General features: G+C 47.2%; 1 pseudogene across 1 annotated transcript in view; it reads left to right on the top strand.

Annotated features, from left to right (window-relative positions):
• Positions 1–761: 761 nt before the first annotated feature.
• The window catches only part of LOC102864377, a 23,133-nt pseudogene continuing 18,526 nt past the window's right edge, over positions 762–5,368 (top strand). Inside the window, exon 1 of the transcript XR_438955.1 lies at positions 762–898. The product of XR_438955.1 is annotated as a selenoprotein T-like (transcript). The remainder of the gene's footprint in view (positions 899–5,368) is intronic.

The raw sequence follows: 5,368 nt of genomic DNA on the forward strand, positions 1-5,368 counted from the left end.
AGGTGTTTTGTTTTATTTTCTTTTTAACTCGTGGAAATTGATGCTTTTGGATTTTTTTTAAATTTTTATTACTTTTTATGTGTGTACCGTCAAATTGGATCTGACTGGTACAGGAGGAGATTGCCCCTCCTTCTCCAGCAGAGCATCTGGTGGATTTGAACCACATACGTCTGGGATTGCAGTGCAACTTCTTGCCTCTAGTCCACTAAGAGCTCACCTGATGCTTTTGGATTTTAATAGTTTAAACTCTTACGATAGGTGTTTTTTCACATTTCTTCCTGGCCTGTTGCAGCCTGGGGCGTTCCACCAGCCCTCCTACAGGGCTGCCCAAAGTACATCTTCTTAAGCTAACTGTTTAAATTAGTGAAATTGAATGTAGAACCCGCACCTGTGCGGGGGGGGGGGAGTGATGCTTTACAGGTTCCTGATGATTCACCTGCTCGTGCACTTTCTTCCTTTGCCCCCGACTCCCGTCTGGCTTCCGCACAGATGCAAGATGGTGGTGTCGGGCCAGGGCCTGCGGTCAGTCTTCCTCCTGTCGCGGGGGCGGGCCGCGCAGGCGCACTGCTGCTCGCCCGCGGAGTGGGGCGGACTGCGCAGGCGCACTCCTCCAGGCCCGGCTCGCCGCGCAGGCGCGCACCTCCTCGCCCGGCGCCGGGCGGCCCGCGCCTGCGCAGTGAACGAGGTCTCGCGGCGCCCGTGGGCCGTAAGGTGGCTGCGGTGACGGGGTGAGGGCGGCCGGGGTCCCTGGCTCGTTTAAGATGAGGCTTTTGCTGCTTCTCCTGATGGCGGCGTCCACAGTGGTCTGGAGCGAGGCCTCGGCCAATCTGGGCGGCGTGCCCAGCAAGAGATTAAAGATGCAGTACGCCACGGGCCCGCTGCTGAAATTCCAGATTTGGTGAGTGTGTCCAGCGGACCCTCGGCGGCCCAAACTGCGGCCGCGGCCCTCCCTCCCTGCTGCTCTTGGCATGGCTTCGCGCTTGGTTGGCTCCTGGAGTGGGGGGAATGGGCAGTGGGGTGCGAGAAGGCGAGGCCTGGGACGGCGAGGGGTCCTCGGGGCGGGCGGAGCTGGGATGAGTCGGCGCCTTGTCGCGGAGCTCGGGTGCTCCGCGCCGGGTCGTCGTTCCCCGGGGTCCCGGCCTCCCGGCCGCGCGGGCTGGACGCCGGTGCCGGCCTTTTCCGGGCCCTGATATCAGCGTTTCCGTCCTCTCCCGGCCGCGAACCCCGCTGGGCTGACACCGGGGCCGGCCTTTCCCAGGCCCTCCGGTGGCTGCAAAGCTGTGGCTACAAAGTGTCTTCGTTCTCTCGGCCGGGCACCCCGCTGGGTGGACACTGGTGCTTGCCTTTCCCGGGCCCTGCGGTGGCTGCTGTGCGAATGGCCGCGCACCCTGCTGGGTGGACGCTGGGGCCGGTCTTTCCCAGGCTCTGCGGTCAGCGTTTCTGTCCTCCTGGCCTTCAACTCTGCTGGGTGGACGCCGGTGCCGGCCTTTCCCAGGCTCTGCCGTGGCCGCAGGTCACCGTCCTCCCAGTTGCGCACCCCGCTGGGTGGACCCCGGTGCCGCTCTTTCCCAGGCCCTGCGGTGGCCGCAGAGCGAGGGCCGGGGCTCGGCGCCGAGGCACGGGTGCAGCCGTCCAGGCCTCTCTCGGCTGGCTGTCTCCGAGAGTTGGGGAAGCAGCAGCGCGCCCCTAAACCTGGCTGTCTCGGGCCCTTCCCCAGCCTCGCTTCCTCCCTTGAGTCTCCCAGTCTCCCAGCTCTCAGGACGCACTCTTGTTCAAGTCTAGGTGGGTAAAATGATAATTGCCTCCACCCACTGAACATTGTTCAGTAAGAGGTCTGGTTAAACGTGAGAAGCAGGACAGTTGTAGGCAAGTGGGCTCCAGTTTCTAATAACTTGGACTTTAGCCCGTTGCTTTCAAGTAAATTCACAATATGAGCATGCGAAATGTTAAAAGGGGGGGGAGGGCAAAGAAGCCTAAGGTGACCTCTAAGCCAGAGAGAAAATTAGATGGTGAGATTTTAGTTACGCAATAAAAGCCAGAACACCTTCCTAACTGAAAAGCAAACAGAAAACCTAGCTCTCTGTAGTGTTTGTTATGTGCCTGGTGAATAGCATTTTACATCATCACATAAATGATTTGACCATTCTGGAGGTGTTTTGTTTTATTTTCTTTTTAACTCGTGGAAATTGATGCTTTTGGATTTTTTTTAAATTTTTATTACTTTTTATGTGTGTACCGTCAAATCGGATCTGACTGGTACAGGAGGAGTTTGTCCCGCCTCCTTCGGCAGAGCATCTGGTGTATTTGAACCACATACGTCTGGGATTGCAGTGCAACTTCTTGACTCTAGTCCACTAAGAGCTCACCTGATGCTTTTGGATTTTAATAGTTTAAACTCTTACTAATTAGGTAATTTTTCTATGTTTTACTTGCCTTAGTTTGACTTCTCCCTGTACTCTCCTTAGAGGCAAGAGTGGTAAAATCCTGCCACACACTTTGGGCATGTTGTCAGGAGGGGACAGTTCTTGGAAAAAGACTTGGCTGGGAAAGGTTGTGGTGGTGATGGTGGTGGTGGAGGGGTGTTAACGGGCTGTTGAGTCAGACTCACAGCAACCTTGTGAACAGCAAATCCTAACCCTGTCGTATCCTGTGCCATCCTCGCACTTCCTGAAAGGCTAGAGGCCACGAGCAGTCACTGTGTCAGTTCATCTGCTTGAGGGTCTTCCTTTCCTTCATTAACCCTCCATCTTTCCAGTAATGCTGTCCCTCTCCAAGGAATAGCCTCTCCTAGCAACGTTCCTGAAGTATGTGAGGCGAAGCTTTGTCGTCTTTGCCTCGAGAGAGCACTCTGGCTGCACCTTCTCTAAGAGGCATTTGCTTGTTCTTTTGGCAGTCAGTGAGATCGTCAGCGCTCTTTTCCACCACCACTGATGCTCACAGGCATCAGTTCTTCTGTCATCCTTATTCATTGTCCAGCACTCAGATGCATAGCAAATGATCAGAAAGACTATGTCTGAATCAGATGCACCTTTCTCCATCCCTACTGTAAAAAGTTGTAGAGGTGGAAAAATAGGGAGACTCGGTAAGATGATCGTTCAGTTATTGTAACAGTGAGCCTGAGGGTTCAAAGATGGTGAGGGTGCTATGGGAGATGGAACAATAGATACCTTCTTAATAGTGTTTCTACCAGTGGTCACTATGTGGCACTTGACAACAACAATCTTTATTTTGTGTTTGGTACTTTGGGGGGAGGGGTGTTACAAATACTTTGCAGGTTTTTGGGTTTTTTTACTCTTTTGCAAAGTTGTGTGTGTATGTGTGTGTATGTGTTTTTCTCCTGGTTAATCTGAGTATGCCATTAAGCAAGGTGCTTCAGGGCTTTAAACTGGTTCTTGCTAAAGATTTGCTGAGAACTTGGCCTTTGCACATAGATACTCTAAATCAGTCTGTAGTTTAACATGCACATGAAGAATCACCTGGAGGTCTGTTATTAAAAATGTACGTTCTGGGCCTCACCTCATATTTGAAGCAGAGAGGTCCATCCCTTTGGGGCTGTAACGTTCCAGTTACCTAAAAATAAAAAGAAAATGCACATTGTGATTCTGTATATTTGGAATGGAAATGCATCTTCTCAGCAGTTGAACCATGTGGAAGTCCTTGTTTTATTTACATGCCCTATGTAATACAGATAAATAGACTTGGCTATCATTCCTGGGGTTTGCTCCCTCCCTAAGGGAGTGTCTGTATGTTAGCTGCCATGGAATCAACTCCAGTTTATGAAACCCTGTCCCATCCAGCTCTGTCCTTAAGTCTGTCCCGCTGCAGTTGCTGTGTCACTCTCCATTTTGTTGAAAATATTCTCGTCCTTGGGTTGGTTGGTTGGTTGGTTATTTATTTATGTATGTATGTATGTATGTGTGTGTGTGTGTGTGTGTGTGTGTGTGTGTGTGTGTGAGTGTACCGTCAAATCAGATCTGACTGGTACAGGAGGAGAGTGACCCTCCTTCCCCGGCAGAACATCTGGTGGATTCAAACCGTGCACCTCTGCGATTGTAGTTGCAGCTCCTTACCACTAGGCCACCAGAGCTCCCCTGGGTTTTGGTTTTGATTGAACCTCTTGGACATTCACTTACAAATTTGGTAAAGAATAGGAAAGAGGAGACTTTGAAGAAAATAAATGAAAATCCTTTTCTACCTTTCAAACCTATTTTAAACCAGAGCACTATAAAATAATTTTTCCCTTAATCACCACTATTAACAATGAGGATGATTTTTACCCTTTTTTTGGTCCTTTTTTATATTGTGCATAAGTATTTCTTTAGATAATTGATAACTCTACTACCTCTGCAATTGCAAGTGAAACAGAACACCAACTTAACACACAAACAGAATTTTAAGGGAAAGGAGCAAACTTGAATGGCCTAAAACAAGCTTTGTATTGTGTTCATGTAGCAGGGATTAAAGATATATGATCAGGACAGGTATGGCAGCTCCAAAAGCCTACAGAAATATAATGTTATTCTCCATATCTTGTCTTTGGTTGAGTATGCAAGTTGATTGGGTAGTAGAATGAAATGATTTTGATGTTTTTTACTGTACTAAAAGTCTGGTTTTATAATTTAAATAATAGCCAGTATGTATGGAGAACTTTGCAGTGTAAGAATACTTTTTACATTTTACTTTTAAGTCTTGTAAAGTGGCAATATTTTTCTCATATAACATGCCCAATTTTAGAATTATTATTGACAAATATCATTACATAGAACTATGCTACTTGGAAATTCTTAATTGACTTTTGACATATATTGATTATGCATAAAGTAATATTTAACATATTTTTAAGCAGAAAATAATATATCAAAAGATACTTCATAGTGCTTTGTGGCTCTCAGATCCATCCTCTGAGCTGTTGGTGGTATTTTCTGTTTTTTCATTCTTTACTGTGACATATAACTGACTTTAATAGTCAAGCAGCTTCATAATCCTTTATTCTGCCGGTAAAACCTTGGGGAATTGAAAGCTTTCTTTCATTCTGTATTCTTTAAAATCAAACTAGCATTGGTTCTGCTACTGTAAAAGTCTCCAGAATTTGTGAAGTGAAACAGATTTTATGTTTATTCAGACTTTTATTCTGCTTATTCAGACTTTTAAACATTGGACAATTATGAAGTTCTCTAATCAGAGCTAACATAAAGTTCTCACATCACATTATTCTTGTGATTTTTATTTTTTTAATTTTTTTTCTTGTGATTTTTAAATGTATTCTGAATTTGGAATCTTCTGTTCAGCTCTTTAGTATCTTGAATTCTTCCTTGTGCTTTGGCTTCTCTACGCTCCAGTGCAATCTTCAGAGTTTCTTCTGACATCC

This window comes from Elephantulus edwardii, unplaced genomic scaffold, assembly GCF_000299155.1.
Source record: "Elephantulus edwardii isolate Elephantulus edwardi_28Jun2011 unplaced genomic scaffold, EleEdw1.0 scaffold00169, whole genome shotgun sequence".
Classification (NCBI taxonomy): Eukaryota; Metazoa; Chordata; class Mammalia; order Macroscelidea; family Macroscelididae; genus Elephantulus; species Elephantulus edwardii.